We start from the raw sequence: 17,752 nt of genomic DNA, 5'->3' as shown, positions 1-17,752 counted from the left end.
CAAGTATTTTTAGTGGATCATTAAATGGTTTGTAAATTGAGAATGAAATTTAAATACATGTTTTTGCATATTTAAACGAAAAAACTTTTTTTTATTCACTTTTGCAATGAAATGGTTTGGCCTATATGTTTTTCAATTTCCTTATATTGCGTCTTCTTTCTTATAATACAGAAATAAAATTCTGTAAGGAAATTAATGATAAAATTTAAAATTCGGTAAATATCATCGAATAAATCGATTTTAATCATTTTTAGAACAATTTAGAACATAAGCAATTTAGAAATAAAATCAAAATTATTTTATAATTAGAAAAAATTATAAAAATTATATTATAAAAAAATTATAAATTATAAAAAATCTTATGAGAATTTCTATTCCACGAGATTCGTATAAACAATATTTTATTCTCAAAAATATAGGATTTTATTTCTATCGATATGTATAGATAAAACTTATGTATATTACGAATGCAAGCAATAACAATACTAGATAATCAAGAAATTTTTACATTTTTTTTTTTGTTGTTTCATATTATGATCATATAACCGTAATTATTTAGTCGAATATTTATAAATTTCGACAAAATTAGTCTAAAATAAAAATAGTTCTACAGCATTTTACATTAAAATGCCGTAAAAGTTATTTCCACGTCAATCGTTTGACGGTGAATAATTCAACATACAAATTTTAATTTTAACTATTTTTTCGTTTGAACGATCACTTTTTACAGATTTTTATCGTATATGTTTTCAATGAATATTAAGCGTTTTTATTCTTTCATATTAGACAATATAAAAATGCTCACAAATTCGCTCTTAGTAAAATATATTATCAAAAAAGAAAACATCATGCTGGATTAGTTAATTGAACGATGATCATTTCCTCTTATTTTACATATTTAACAAATTTTTTAATTTTTCTATCTCCATATTTTGGACCGTCTTTTCCTTAACGATCCGTACTTTAGTGCAGATATATATTACCTATCCTAATCCTATATTTAAAAAATAAATATCCGGGTACAAAAAGCCTATACTAAGAAAATGTTTCGAAACATCTCCGACATCTGGATTTGGCATATTACTCGAATACTAATTTTACGTACCATTTTTCTGAAATCAACTGACGATACCTAGCGATCATTGCGTAAAATATTTTAATCGAAAAAAAATACTTTTCTAAAAAAACATGATATTCAGACAGATAATATAAAATAAAATATAATTATTATAATTTGAAGTAATTATTATTAATAGTGAAAACGAATTCCACAGCCTAACGCATACAGAATGTGAAAAATATGTTGTGCACGATACACTTGACGATAACGCATCATCAATCGTTAAAAAATTTTAATAAACTTATCGATTAGGATCATTATGCTCATCGACTTTCTCTCACTCAAATGGCACCTAGTCACGTGAGTGAGATACTAGCAATGAATACGGAAAGGCTTATATGAAAATCTTAAGCTAAAAAAATAAATTAGTATAAATATTTTATATTTAACGAATTAATGAACTTTTGTATTAATCTCATTGCATCAAAATATTAATGAAATTCTACTTTAAACTATTAATAATTGAAATTTTACTTTATGTTTAACAAAATAAACTAAGTAAAAAGGAATTTTTCTAAAAAATGATTAAAATAACATTCAAAAATTAATGAATTAACTCAAAAATAAATAATAACGAAAATATTTTCAGATGATTCTTCTATCAAAATAAATTTTTTAAAAAAAGAAATAAATATTCAAAACTTATAGCTTCGATATCAAAATTTGTCTGTCGCGAAGTATTTCTTTATATATAATATCTTATGTATTTTCAACAAATCAAAAGAAACAATTATTATATATACCATTTTGAAAATTAACAACTATATTGTTTAATGAAAAAAAAGATAAAATATTTTAAAAATATTCAAAATATCGTTGCATTTATAATATATATCTAAATCATCTAATTTATAATATAAATGCATATTATTTAAATATTTGACATTTAATTAAGATTATTCTTAATAATCTTAATGTTTAATTAAAGATAACAATAATTTAATATCAAACAATTTGAAAAATTATTAATATTCGAAAATACATAAAAAGACCTAACCTGAGCTAATAATAAAAAGAAACTGTTACTACTCACGGGTATAATAAATACCCATGATCACTGTATTTGTGCAAAATTCTACATATATAACATTCATATCGATTTGGATCTCTCATCCTACAACATGACTGAATGATCGGAATAACAAAAATACATGCGACTCACCATTAGATGCGTAGAATCTGCCATCAATGACATTATGGTTCATGGGATTAAATCGATGAGAACTGAAAAAATTTTTAACATAAAATAGAACGTTAGAATATATATATATATATATGAAAATAATAAAAAAAAATAATATTAAATAAATTCTAATAATAAATTCTAAATTGCAGATATTTGCACAAATTTTATCAAGATAAGCAATATATATATATACACACAAATAAATATATACAAAAAATATGTATATATAAATACGTACAATATAAAGAAAATATGCAAAAATATGTAAAATATGCAAAATATGCAACATAAAAAATATTTTTGGAATTATTTAATCATGACAAATTTCTGTCTAAATGGTTTATCTATTTTTTATAAAAAATATGCACTTATATAAATATCAGCAGTTTAATAAGATAATAATATGACAATTATCTTATTATCTTAATAATAAGATAAAGTGATAATAAAAATAATAATAAAATCTTTAAATAAAAAAAAATTAAATTTGAAAATATTTAAAAGTTGGAATTTTATAATATATATAATGTATTTTTCAATAGGATAACAATAGAGTGAAAACTTTTATAGATAAAAAGATAACTAGCTTCTTGCATAGTAGATGATTTCTTGAAAAAAACATTGATTTTCTCTTATATCAAGAAAAAAGAAAAAAAGATATTTAAAATAAAAAAATAAAAATAAGAAACTATTAACATGTGCATTTATGTTAAGTAATTGATAAATAAGCATTGACTCTAATTTTGCATATCATAATTAAATTTATTTAGAACTAACTTATTATGCACTAAAAACAAAAATACTATTATGAGACAAACATTGACTCTACTGACCACATTGCTCATTGAATACAAACATCTTTTAAGAATAAAATGCAGGAGAAGCTGTCTCTTGAAAGCTGTTATAAAATGTAAAATAATTTTTTTCTTAAAAATAGTATTTATTGAAGTTTTGGAATAATAAATAATGAAATTATATTCAATAAGAAACTTAAACTTCAATAAGAAAATAAAGAATTGAATTCTAATAAGATTCAATAAGAATTCTAATAATAATAAACATTGAAATTCTATTCAAAAACATTGAATACAAAAGATTGAAATTTAGATTGATTTTTTTTATTGAAATTTTCTTTGCATGATCAATAATTATTTATTCTAATTATCTATTATCTTAAGAGAAAGACTGATTCTATTTTTCACACACCGAATATAATAAAATGTTATATTCTATATAATATATGTATGTATAAAATATAATGTTATATTCTGTAATAATATTTTATTTATTTGCCATATAATATGTCATATAATATAATATTTATGTCATATTATAGAAATATTTGAAAATGTTTACAAGTTTACAAGAAAATTTACAAGAAAAATAACAAATTATAGATCATTTCAAAATCTTTCCTATTATCTTCAAATTTTCAATTATTAATGTAAGTAATCAAATTATGAATTATATAAAAAATGATATCTATATATTATGTAACTTAATAATTAATAATTTAATAAAAAAATGCAGAAGTGCTTACCATTTTTTACAATAAAAATATTTATTTATTTATATTATTTATATTTTAAATATTTATTTATTTTTTTTCCTTTATGTAAAATATATCATGACATCCATATTGAAAATTTTTTCCAACCTAAAGTAATTTCAACAATCAATTATTATGCATAAAAATTGAATCTTTAAAATAAATATATACACAAATATACAAATATATATACATATATATATATATATATATACATATATACATATATGTGCAATGAAAGAATAATATGTATGCAAAAAATTAAGCTAATTGTATTGAAATAATCTAGTTCTATTTTCATAAAAATTCATAATACAAATTAATATACTGATCAAATAAACTAATCAAATAAACAAATAAAAAAAAAAATAAATTCATTAGAGAATTATCAATAATATTCCATAAATAATTGAATAAACATGTATTTATAAAACAATAGTATAAAAAGTAAAAGAAAATAAATATTAAGTAAATATTACCAAATAGATAAAGCACACTTGAAGAAATTCTAATCGTCACGAATGTCAACAGTAGAATGAAATTTAGCGTAACTAATTCGATGTATCGAATTTCAAAACAGAAAGAGAATATGCTCAACAATTCGACAAATTGAACATACAGAATATAATACAATAACGAACCACCAATTTTCTGAAAGATTGAATTATAAAAAATGTTTTCAGTTTTGAAACTGATCATAAAATCAAAAGAAACAAATAATATTATATTAATTAATATAATAATATTATAAATAATATTATAGCAATAGTATCGGAAAAAATACATACATGAAAACATATATATAGATATATATATATATTTAAAATATATATGTACACGTAAAATATATATATATATAAAATATATATATACGTAAAATTTATATATGTATACACAAAATATACATATACGTAAAATATATATATACGAAGATACGTGAAATATTATATTGATTGTAATCTAACAATTTTATGTCAATAAAAAGAAATTTATAATTATATTTCTTTAAAATAAATCTCATCATATTTGTGAAAAATGGATTACATCTTCACTTATATTATATTTTTCAAGCCATCTTGTCTTCGAAGTTCCAATGAAATGATAATTGATCTTTATCCTTCGTCATCTTCATCAAAAATCTTCAATTCTGCTATAATAATGATCAAACAAATGCATATTATACAAAACTTATTAAAACTTATTGTTAAATATAAATAATAATTATAATATCATATCCTATCGGTAAGAATTTTAAGTATTTCGCACTTCAGAACAAAACGTGACCAGCCGGCACCACGATTTTCAACTATGAACTACTGCCATGCGCATTATGATGCGCACTGACTCGTTTCGTTACTGGGCCTTTTTGATTAGTTGAAGCGATGTGGTTTACTTCAATTTATTTTTATTCATTTTAATTTTACGCGCGAAAATCGAATATATAATATCGAATTATAAATATTCATTATTTAATTATAAATACATCATAATCTTACAAACATATGTCAATTGAAAATATAATAAAAATAAATTATTTAATTTAATTTATTATAAAAATTATCCATTTGTAAAATTAAACATTTAAAGTAAAAATTGAAAATTTGAAAAAAATATATTATGAAACAGAAGTTAATGTAAAGTATATCTAAATTACAAAGTATAACAGAAAAAGAATAAAGAGAATTCTTGTACATAATAGAAGATAAATGTTAAATTAGAAAAGATGCCGAAAAATAAATTAAAAAATTTTATATAAATATTAATATAATTTAATATTAATATAAAAATTATATAAAATAAATAAAATATACAATAAAGTATATAAATTTTTATATTAATTTCAATTTTTTATTCTTATACCATACATAGATCATTTTAAAAAAATCACCCATATCATTTACATTAAAAAATAAAGTTAAGTTTCACATCATTCAACATTACTCAATCATAAAATTTTTAAATATTTTAGTCTAGATCTTAATACAAAAATCTAAAATCTAAAAAAATACGAAATTAAAATCTAAAATAAAGAAAAAAAAAATCTAAAAATACGAAAATAATTAAGGTTTTGAATTTCTAAAATATGAAAAAGGATTTTCATATATCACGTCTATTATGTACTTCGTGTAAATATAAAAACTATATAAAAATTAAAATCATAATTAAATTAAATTAAGAAAGAATGATCATAAGTTATATTTTATAATAGATTATATAAATATTGTATTATATATGCAAATGTGATTGTGAATGCATATCTGATACTCACGCTGAAGTCTGAAGAAAATTGAATTCTTATTCCCTTTATGATTGTTTGTCATCGTTGATTGTTTGCCTTGTCTCAAAGAAGACACACTGTATTCATGCATATAGCCAATATCTTTTCTTCTATATGTGGTCAGACTCTTCTTCGACTCATCCGTGCTCTAACATCCTCTTTCTATTCCTCATTCTTTTCCTTTTATATCATCTAAAATTGAATCGATAAGAACATCGATGTGTAAACTTTCTTTTATTTATCTTTCGAAGAAAATTAATTAAATAAATTAATTCGTCGTAAGATTAATAGAATAAATTTTATTTTACCGAATGAAATAACATATATATACACAAATAAATATATACAAAAAATATGTATATATAAATACGTACAATATAAAGAAAATATGCAAAAATATGTAAAATATGCAAAATATGCAACATAAAAATATTTTTGGAATTATTTAATCATGACAAATTTCTGTCTAAATGGTTTATCTATTTTTTATAAAAAATATGCACTTATATAAATATCAGCAGTTTAATAAGATAATAATATGACAATTATCTTATTATCTTAATAATAAGATAAAGTGATAATAAAAATAATAATAAAATCTTTAAATAAAAAAAAATTAAATTTGAAAATATTTAAAAGTTGGAATTTTATAATATATATAATGTATTTTTCAATAGGATAACAATAGAGTGAAAACTTTTATAGATAAAAAGATAACTAGCTTCTTGCATAGTAGATGATTTCTTGAAAAAACATTGATTTTCTCTTATATCAAGAAAAAAGAAAAAAAAGATATTTAAAATAAAAAAATAAAAATAAGAAACTATTAACACGTGCATTTATGTTAAGTAATTGATAAATAAGCATTGACTCTAATTTTGCATATCATAATTAAATTTATTTAGAACTAACTTATTATGCACTAAAAAACAAAAAATACTATTATGAGACAAACATTGACTCTACTGACCACATTGCTCATTGAATACAAACATCTTTTAAGAATAAAATGCAGGAGAAGCTGTCTCTTGAAAGCTGTTATAAAATGTAAAATAATTTTTTTCTTAAAAATAGTATTTATTGAAGTTTTGGAATAATAAAAAATGAAATTATATTCAATAAGAAACTTAAACTTCAATAAGAAAATAAAGAATTGAATTCTAATAAGATTCAATAAGAATTCTAATAATAATAAACATTGAAATTCTATTCAAAAACATTGAATACAAAAGATTGAAATTTAGATTGATTTTTTTTATTGAAATTTTCTTTGCATGATCAATAATTATTTATTCTAATTATCTATTATCTTAAGAGAAAGACTGATTCTATTTTTCACACACCGAATATAATAAAATGTTATATTCTATATAATATATGTATGTATAAAATATAATGTTATATTCTGTAATAATATTTTATTTATTTGCCATATAATATGTCATATAATATAATATTTATGTCATATTATAGAAATATTTGAAAATGTTTACAAGTTTACAAGAAAATTTACAAGAAAAATAACAAATTATAGATCATTTCAAAATCTTTCCTATTATCTTCAAATTTTCAATTATTAATGTAAGTAATCAAATTATGAATTATATAAAAAATGATATCTATATATTATGTAACTTAATAATTAATAATTTAATAAAAAAATGCAGAAGTGCTTACCATTTTTTACAATAAAAATATTTATTTATTTATATTATTTATATTTTAAATATTTATTTATATTTTTTTCCTTTATGTAAAATATATCATGACATCCATATTGAAAATTTTTTCCAACCTAAAGTAATTTCAACAATCAATTATTATGCATAAAAATTGAATCTTTAAAATAAATATATACACAAATATACACAAATATACAAATATATATATATATACATATATACATATATGTGCAATGAAAGAATAATATGTATGCAAAAAATTAAGCTAATTGTATTGAAATAATCTAGTTCTATTTTCATAAAAATTCATAATACAAATTAATATACTGATCAAATAAACTAATCAAATAAACAAATAAAAAAAAAAATAAATTCATTAGAGAATTATCAATAATATTCCATAAATAATTGAATAAACATGTATTTATAAAACAATAGTATAAAAAGTAAAAGAAAATAAATATTAAGTAAATATTACCAAATAGATAAAGCACACTTGAAGAAATTCTAATCGTCACGAATGTCAACAGTAGAATGAAATTTAGCGTAACTAATTCGATGTATCGAATTTCAAAACAGAAAGAGAATATGCTCAACAATTCGACAAATTGAACATACAGAATATAATACAATAACGAACCACCAATTTTCTGAAAGATTGAATTATAAAAAATGTTTTCAGTTTTGAAACTGATCATAAAATCAAAAGAAACAAATAATATTATATTAATTAATATAATAATATTATAAATAATATTATAGCAATAGTATCGGAAAAAATACATACATGAAAACATATATATAGATATATATATATATTTAAAATATATATGTACACGTAAAATATATATATATATAAAATATATATATACGTAAAATTTATATATGTATACACAAAATATACATATACGTAAAATATATATATACGAAGATACGTGAAATATTATATTGATTGTAATCTAACAATTTTATGTCAATAAAAAGAAATTTATAATTATATTTCTTTAAAATAAATCTCATCATATTTGTGAAAAATGGATTACATCTTCACTTATATTACATTTTTCAAGCCATCTTGTCTTCGAAGTTCCAATGAAATGATAATTGATCTTTATCCTTCGTCATCTTCATCAAAAATCTTCAATTCTGCTATAATAATGATCAAACAAATGCATATTATACAAAACTTATTAAAACTTATTGTTAAATATAAATAATAATTATAATATCATATCCTATCGGTAAGAATTTTAAGTATTTCGCACTTCAGAACAAAACGTGACCAGCCGTTACCACGATTTTCAACTATGAACTACTGCCATGCGCATTATGATGCGCACTGACTCGTTTCGTTACTGGGCCTTTTTGATTAGTTGAAGCGATGTGGTTTACTTCAATTTATTTTTATTCATTTTAATTTTACGCGCGAAAATCGAATATATAATATCGAATTATAAATATTCATTATTTAATTATAAATACATCATAATCTTACAAACATATGTCAATTGAAAATATAATAAAAATAAATTATTTAATTTAATTTATTATAAAAATTATCCATTTGTAAAATTAAACATTTAAAGTAAAAATTGAAAATTTGAAAAAATATATTATGAAACAGAAGTTAATGTAAAGTATATCTAAATTACAAAGTATAACAGAAAAAGAATAAAGAGAATTCTTGTACATAATAGAAGATAAATGTTAAATTAAAAAAGATGCCGAAAAATAAATTAAAAATTTTATATAAATATTAATATAATTTAATATTAATATAAAAATTATATAAAATAAATAAAATATACAATAAAGTATATAAATTTTTATATTAATTTCAATTTTTTATTCTTATACCATACATAGATCATTTTAAAAAAATCACCCATATCATTTACATTAAAAAATAAAGTTAAGTTTCACATCATTCAACATTACTCAATCATAAAATTTTTAAATATTTTAGTCTAGATCTTAATACAAAAATCTAAAATCTAAAAAAATACGAAATTAAAATCTAAAATAAAGAAAAAAAAAATCTAAAAATACGAAAATAATTAAGGTTTTGAATTTCTAAAATATGAAAAAGGATTTTCATATATCACGTCTATTATGTACTTCGTGTAAATATAAAAACTATATAAAAATTAAAATCATAATTAAATTAAATTAAGAAAGAATGATCATAAGTTATATTTTATAATAGATTATATAAATATTGTATTATATATGCAAATGTGATTGTGAATGCATATCTGATACTCACGCTGAAGTCTGAAGAAAATTGAATTCTTATTCCCTTTATGATTGTTTGTCATCGTTGATTGTTTGCCTTGTCTCAAAGAAGACACACTGTATTCATGCATATAGCCAATATCTTTTCTTCTATATGTGGTCAGACTCTTCTTCGACTCATCCGTGCTCTAACATCCTCTTTCTATTCCTCATTCTTTTCCTTTTATATCATCTAAAATTGAATCGATAAGAACATCGATGTGTAAACTTTCTTTTATTTATCTTTCGAAGAAAATTAATTAAATAAATTAATTCGTCGTAAGATTAATAAAATAAATTTTATTTTACCGAATGAAATAACATATATATACACAAATAAATATATACAAAAAATATGTATATATAAATACGTACAATATAAAGAAAATATGCAAAAATATGTAAAATATGCAAAATATGCAACATAAAAAATATTTTTGGAATTATTTAATCATGACAAATTTCTGTCTAAATGGTTTATCTATTTTTTATAAAAAATATGCACTTATATAAATATCAGCAGTTTAATAAGATAATAATATGACAATTATCTTATTATCTTAATAATAAGATAAAGTGATAATAAAAATAATAATAAAATCTTTAAATAAAAAAAAATTAAATTTGAAAATATTTAAAAGTTGGAATTTTATAATATATATAATGTATTTTTCAATAGGATAACAATAGAGTGAAAACTTTTATAGATAAAAAGATAACTAGCTTCTTGCATAGTAGATGATTTCTTGAAAAAAACATTGATTTTCTCTTATATCAAGAAAAAAGAAAAAAAAGATATTTAAAATAAAAAAATAAAAATAAGAAACTATTAACATGTGCATTTATGTTAAGTAATTGATAAATAAGCATTGACTCTAATTTTGCATATCATAATTAAATTTATTTAGAACTAACTTATTATGCACTAAAAAACAAAAAATACTATTATGAGACAAACATTGACTCTACTGACCACATTGCTCATTGAATACAAACATCTTTTAAGAATAAAATGCAGGAGAAGCTGTCTCTTGAAAGCTGTTATAAAATGTAAAATGTAATTTTTTTCTTAAAAATAGTATTTATTGAAGTTTTGGAATAATAAAAAATGAAATTATATTCAATAAGAAACTTAAACTTCAATAAGAAAATAAAGAATTGAATTCTAATAAGATTCAATAAGAATTCTAATAATAATAAACATTGAAATTCTATTCAAAAACATTGAATACAAAAGATTGAAATTTAGATTGATTTTTTTTATTGAAATTTTCTTTGCATGATCAATAATTATTTATTCTAATTATCTATTATCTTAAGAGAAAGACTGATTCTATTTTTCACACACCGAATATAATAAAATGTTATATTCTATATAATATATGTATGTATAAAATATAATGTTATATTCTGTAATAATATTTTATTTATTTGCCATATAATATGTCATATAATATAATATTTATATCATATTATAGAAATATTTGAAAATGTTTACAAGTTTACAAGAAAATTTACAAGAAAAATAACAAATTATAGATCATTTCAAAATCTTTCCTATTATCTTCAAATTTTCAATTATTAATGTAAGTAATCAAATTATGAATTATATAAAAAATGATATCTATATATTATGTAACTTAATAATTAATAATTTAATAAAAAAATGCAGAAGTGCTTACCATTTTTTACAATAAAAATATTTATTTATTTATATTATTTATATTTTAAATATTTATTTAAATTTTTTTCCTTTATGTAAAATATATCATGACATCCATATTGAAAATTTTTTCCAACCTAAAGTAATCTCAACAATCAATTATTATGCATAAAAATTGAATCTTTAAAATAAATATATACACAAATATACACAAATATACAAAAATATATATATATATATATACATATATACACATATATACATATATGAGCAATGAAAGAATAATATGTATGCAAAAAATTAAGCTAATTGTATTGAAATAATCTAGTTCTATTTTCATAAAAATTCATAATACAAATTAATATACTGATCAAATAAACTAATCAAATAAACAAATAAAAAAAAAAATAAATTCATTAGAGAATTATCAATAATATTCCATAAATAATTGAATAAACATGTATTTATAAAACAATAGTATAAAAAGTAAAAGAAAATAAATATTAAATAAATATTACCAAATAGATAAAGCACACTTGAAGAAATTCTAATCGTCACGAATGTCAACAGTAGAATGAAATTTAGCGTAACTAATTCGATGTATCGAATTTCAAAACAGAAAGAGAATATGCTCAACAATTCGACAAATTGAACATACAGAATATAATACAATAACGAACCACCAATTTTCTGAAAGATTGAATTATAAAAAATGTTTTCAGTTTTGAAACTGATCATAAAATCAAAAGAAACAAATAATATTATATTAATTAATATAATAATATTATAAATAATATTATAGCAATAGTATCGGAAAAAATACATACATGAAAACATATATATATATATGTACACGTAAAATATATATATATATAAAATATATATATACGTAAAATTTATATATGTATACACAAAATATACATATACGTAAAATATATATATACGAAGATACGTGAAATATTATATTGATTGTAATCTAACAATTTTATGTCAATAAAAAGAAATTTATAATTATATTTCTTTAAAATAAATCTCATCATATTTGTGAAAAATGGATTACATCTTCACTTACATTTTTCAAGCCATCTTGTCTTCGAAGTTCCAATGAAATGATAATTGATCTTTATCCTTCGTCATCTTCATCAAAAATCTTCAATTCTGCTATAATAATGATTAAACAAATGCATATTATACAAAACTTATTAAAACTTATTGTTAAATATAAATAATAATTATAATATCATATCCTATCGGTAAGAATTTTAAGTATTTCGCACTTCAGAACAAAACGTGACCAGCCGTTACCACGATTTTCAACTATGAACTACTGCCATGCGCATTATGATGCGCACTGACTCGTTTCGTTACTGGGCCTTTTTGATTAGTTGAAGCGATGTGGTTTACTTCAATTTATTTTTATTCATTTTAATTTTACGCGCGAAAATCGAATATATAATATCGAATTATAAATATTCATTATTTAATTATAAATACATCATAATCTTACAAACATATGTCAATTGAAAATATAATAAAAATAAATTATTTAATTTAATTTATTATAAAAATTATCCATTTGTAAAATTAAACATTTAAAGTAAAAATTGAAAATTTGAAAAAAATATATTATGAAACAGAAGTTAATGTAAAGTATATCTAAATTACAAAGTATAACAGAAAAAGAATAAAGAGAATTCTTGTACATAATAGAAGATAAATGTTAAATTAAAAAAGATGCCGAAAAATAAATTAAAAAATTTTATATAAATATTAATATAATTTAATATTAATATAAAAATTATATAAAATAAATAAAATATACAATAAAGTATATAAATTTTTATATTAATTTCAATTTTTTATTCTTATACCATACATAGATCATTTTAAAAAAATCACCCATATCATTTACATTAAAAAATAAAGTTAAGTTTCACATCATTCAACATTACTCAATCATAAAATTTTTAAATATTTTAGTCTAGATCTTAATACAAAAATCTAAAATCTAAAAAAATACGAAATTAAAATCTAAAATAAAGAAAAAAAAAATCTAAAAATACGAAAATAATTAAGGTTTTGAATTTCTAAAATATGAAAAAGGATTTTCATATATCACGTCTATTATGTACTTCGTGTAAATATAAAAACTATATAAAAATTAAAATCATAATTAAATTAAATTAAGAAAGAATGATCATAAGTTATATTTTATAATAGATTATATAAATATTGTATTATATATGCAAATGTGATTGTGAATGCATATCTGATACTCACGCTGAAGTCTGAAGAAAATTGAATTCTTATTCCCTTTATGATTGTTTGTCATCGTTGATTGTTTGCCTTGTCTCAAAGAAGACACACTGTATTCATGCATATAGCCAATATCTTTTCTTCTATATGTGGTCAGACTCTTCTTCGACTCATCCGTGCTCTAACATCCTCTTTCTATTCCTCATTCTTTTCCTTTTATATCATCTAAAATTGAATCGATAAGAACATCGATGTGTAAACTTTCTTTTATTTATCTTTCGAAGAAAATTAATTAAATAAATTAATTCGTCGTAAGATTAATAGAATAAATTTTATTTTACCGAATGAAATAACATATATATACACAAATAAATATATACAAAAAATATGTATATATAAATACGTACAATATAAAGAAAATATGCAAAAATATGTAAAATATGCAAAATATGCAACATAAAAAATATTTCGAATTATTTAATCATGACAAATTTCTGTCTAAATGGTTTATCTATTTTTTATAAAAAATATGCACTTATATAAATATCAGCAGTTTAATAAGATAATAATATGACAATTATCTTATTATCTTAATAATAAGATAAAGTGATAATAAAAATAATAATAAAATCTTTAAATAAAAAAAAATTAAATTTGAAAATATTTAAAAGTTGGAATTTTATAATATATATAATGTATTTTTCAATAGGATAACAATAGAGTGAAAACTTTTATAGATAAAAAGATAACTAGCTTCTTGCATAGTAGATGATTTCTTGAAAAAAACATTGATTTTCTCTTATATCAAGAAAAAAGAAAAAAAAGATATTTAAAATAAAAAAATAAAAATAAGAAACTATTAACACGTGCATTTATGTTAAGTAATTGATAAATAAGCATTGACTCTAATTTTGCATATCATAATTAAATTTATTTAGAACTAACTTATTATGCACTAAAAACAAAAAATACTATTATGAGACAAACATTGACTCTACTGACCACATTGCTCATTGAATACAAACATCTTTTAAGAATAAAATGCAGGAGAAGCTGTCTCTTGAAAGCTGTTATAAAATGTAAAATAATTTTTTTCTTAAAAATAGTATTTATTGAAGTTTTGGAATAATAAAAAATGAAATTATATTCAATAAGAAACTTAAACTTCAATAAGAAAATAAAGAATTGAATTCTAATAAGATTCAATAAGAATTCTAATAATAATAAACATTGAAATTCTATTCAAAAACATTGAATACAAAAGATTGAAATTTAGATTGATTTTTTTTATTGAAATTTTCTTTGCATGATCAATAATTATTTATTCTAATTATCTATTATCTTAAGAGAAAGACTGATTCTATTTTTCACACACCGAATATAATAAAATGTTATATTCTATATAATATATGTATGTATAAAATATAATGTTATATTCTGTAATAATATTTTATTTATTTGCCATATAATATGTCATATAATATAATATTTATGTCATATTATAGAAATATTTGAAAATGTTTACAAGTTTACAAGAAAATTTACAAGAAAAATAACAAATTATAGATCATTTCAAAATCTTTCCTATTATCTTCAAATTTTCAATTATTAATGTAAGTAATCAAATTATGAATTATATAAAAATGATATCTATATATTATGTAACTTAATAATTAATAATTTAATAAAAAAATGCAGAAGTGCTTACCATTTTTTACAATAAAAATATTTATTTATTTATATTATTTATATTTTAAATATTTATTTATATTTTTTTCCTTTATGTAAAATATATCATGACATCCATATTGAAAATTTTTTCCAACCTAAAGTAATTTCAACAATCAATTATTATGCATAAAAATTGAATCTTTAAAATAAATATATACACAAATATACAAATATATATACATATACATATATATATATATATATACATATATATATATGTGCAATGAAAGAATAATATGTATGCAAAAAATTAAGCTAATTGTATTGAAATAATCTAGTTCTATTTTCATAAAAATTCATAATACAAATTAATATACTGATCAAATAAACTAATCAAATAAACAAATAAAAAAAAAAATAAATTCATTAGAGAATTATCAATAATATTCCATAAATAATTGAATAAACATGTATTTATAAAACAATAGTATAAAAAGTAAAAGAAAATAAATATTAAGTAAATATTACCAAATAGATAAAGCACACTTGAAGAAATTCTAATCGTCACGAATGTCAACAGTAGAATGAAATTTAGCGTAACTAATTCGATGTATCGAATTTCAAAACAGAAAGAGAATATGCTCAACAATTCGACAAATTGAACATACAGAATATAATACAATAACGAACCACCAATTTTCTGAAAGATTGAATTATAAAAATGTTTTCAGTTTTGAAACTGATCATAAAATCAAAAGAAACAAATAATATTATATTAATTAATATAATAATATTATAAATAATATTATAGCAATAGTATCGGAAAAAATACATACATGAAAACATATATATAGATATATATATATATTTAAAATATATATGTACACGTAAAATATATATATATATAAAATATATATATACGTAAAATTTATATATGTATACACAAAATATACATATACGTAAAATATATATATACGAAGATACGTGAAATATTATATTGATTGTAATCTAACAATTTTATGTCAATAAAAAGAAATTTATAATTATATTTCTTTAAAATAAATCTCATCATATTTGTGAAAAATGGATTACATCTTCACTTATATTATATTTTTCAAGCCATCTTGTCTTCGAAGTTCCAATGAAATGATAATTGATCTTTATCCTTCGTCATCTTCATCAAAAATCTTCAATTCTGCTATAATAATGATCAAACAAATGCATATTATACAAAACTTATTAAAACTTATTGTTAAATATAAATAATAATTATAATATCATATCCTATCGGTAAGAATTTTAAGTATTTCGCACTTCAGAACAAAACGTGACCAGCCGGCACCACGATTTTCAACTATGAACTACTGCCATGCGCATTATGATGCGCACTGACTCGTTTCGTTACTGGGCCTTTTTGATTAGTTGAAGCGATGTGGTTTACTTCAATTTATTTTTATTCATTTTAATTTTACGCGCGAAAATCGAATATATAATATCGAATTATAAATATTCATTATTTAATTATAAATACATCATAATCTTACAAACATATGTCAATTGAAAATATAATAAAAATAAATTATTTAATTTAATTTATTATAAAAATTATCCATTTGTAAAATTAAACATTTAAAGTAAAAATTGAAAATTTGAAAAAAATATATTATGAAACAGAAGTTAATGTAAAGTATATCTAAATTACAAAGTATAACAGAAAAAGAATAAAGAGAATTCTTGTACATAATAGAAGATAAATGTTAAATTAAAAAGGATGCCGAAAAATAAATTAAAAAATTTTATATAAATATTAATATAATTTAATATTAATATAAAAATTATATAAAATAAATAAAATATACAATAAAGTATATAAATTTTTATATTAATTTCAATTTTTATTCTTATACCATACATAGATCATTTTAAAAAAATCACCCATATCATTTACATTAAAAATAAAGTTAAGTTTCACATCATTCAACATTACTCAATCATAAAATTTTTAAATATTTTAGTCTAGATCTTAATACAAAAATCTAAAATCTAAAAATACGAAATTAAAATCTAAAATAA

The 17,752-nt window shown here is 19.4% G+C and overlaps 1 long non-coding RNA gene across 31 annotated transcripts in view; it reads right to left on the bottom strand.

Moving 5' to 3' along the window:
- Positions 1-3,893: 3,893 nt before the first annotated feature.
- Positions 3,894-17,752, bottom strand: part of LOC133666752 (uncharacterized) — a 30,125-nt gene continuing 16,266 nt past the window's right edge. For 13 of the 31 annotated variants that reach the window (XR_009831331.1, XR_009831327.1, XR_009831332.1 and 10 more), the window contains 13 exons: positions 16,516-16,877; positions 16,208-16,379; positions 15,717-15,834; positions 14,033-14,233; positions 12,825-12,913; positions 10,082-10,282; positions 8,876-8,964; positions 8,294-8,465; positions 7,811-7,928; positions 6,125-6,325; positions 4,644-5,005; positions 4,335-4,506; positions 3,894-3,963 (listed from right to left, as the gene is read on the bottom strand). This is a non-coding gene — a long non-coding RNA (uncharacterized LOC133666752). Of the gene's footprint in view, positions 3,964-4,334; positions 4,507-4,643; positions 5,006-6,124; positions 6,326-7,810; positions 7,929-8,293; positions 8,466-8,875; positions 8,965-10,081; positions 10,283-11,771; positions 11,890-12,270; positions 12,443-12,824; positions 12,914-14,032; positions 14,234-15,716; positions 15,835-16,207; positions 16,380-16,515; positions 16,878-17,752 lie in introns of all 31 variants that reach the window. The other 18 variants (XR_009831305.1, XR_009831330.1, XR_009831314.1 and 15 more) reach the window with 18 other exon arrangements.

Source organism: Apis cerana, linkage group LG10, assembly GCF_029169275.1.
Source record: "Apis cerana isolate GH-2021 linkage group LG10, AcerK_1.0, whole genome shotgun sequence".
NCBI classification, from domain to species: Eukaryota; Metazoa; Arthropoda; class Insecta; order Hymenoptera; family Apidae; genus Apis; species Apis cerana.
Note: the sequence above shows the minus strand (reverse complement) of the source record. Positions and strands in the feature narration are given on the sequence as shown.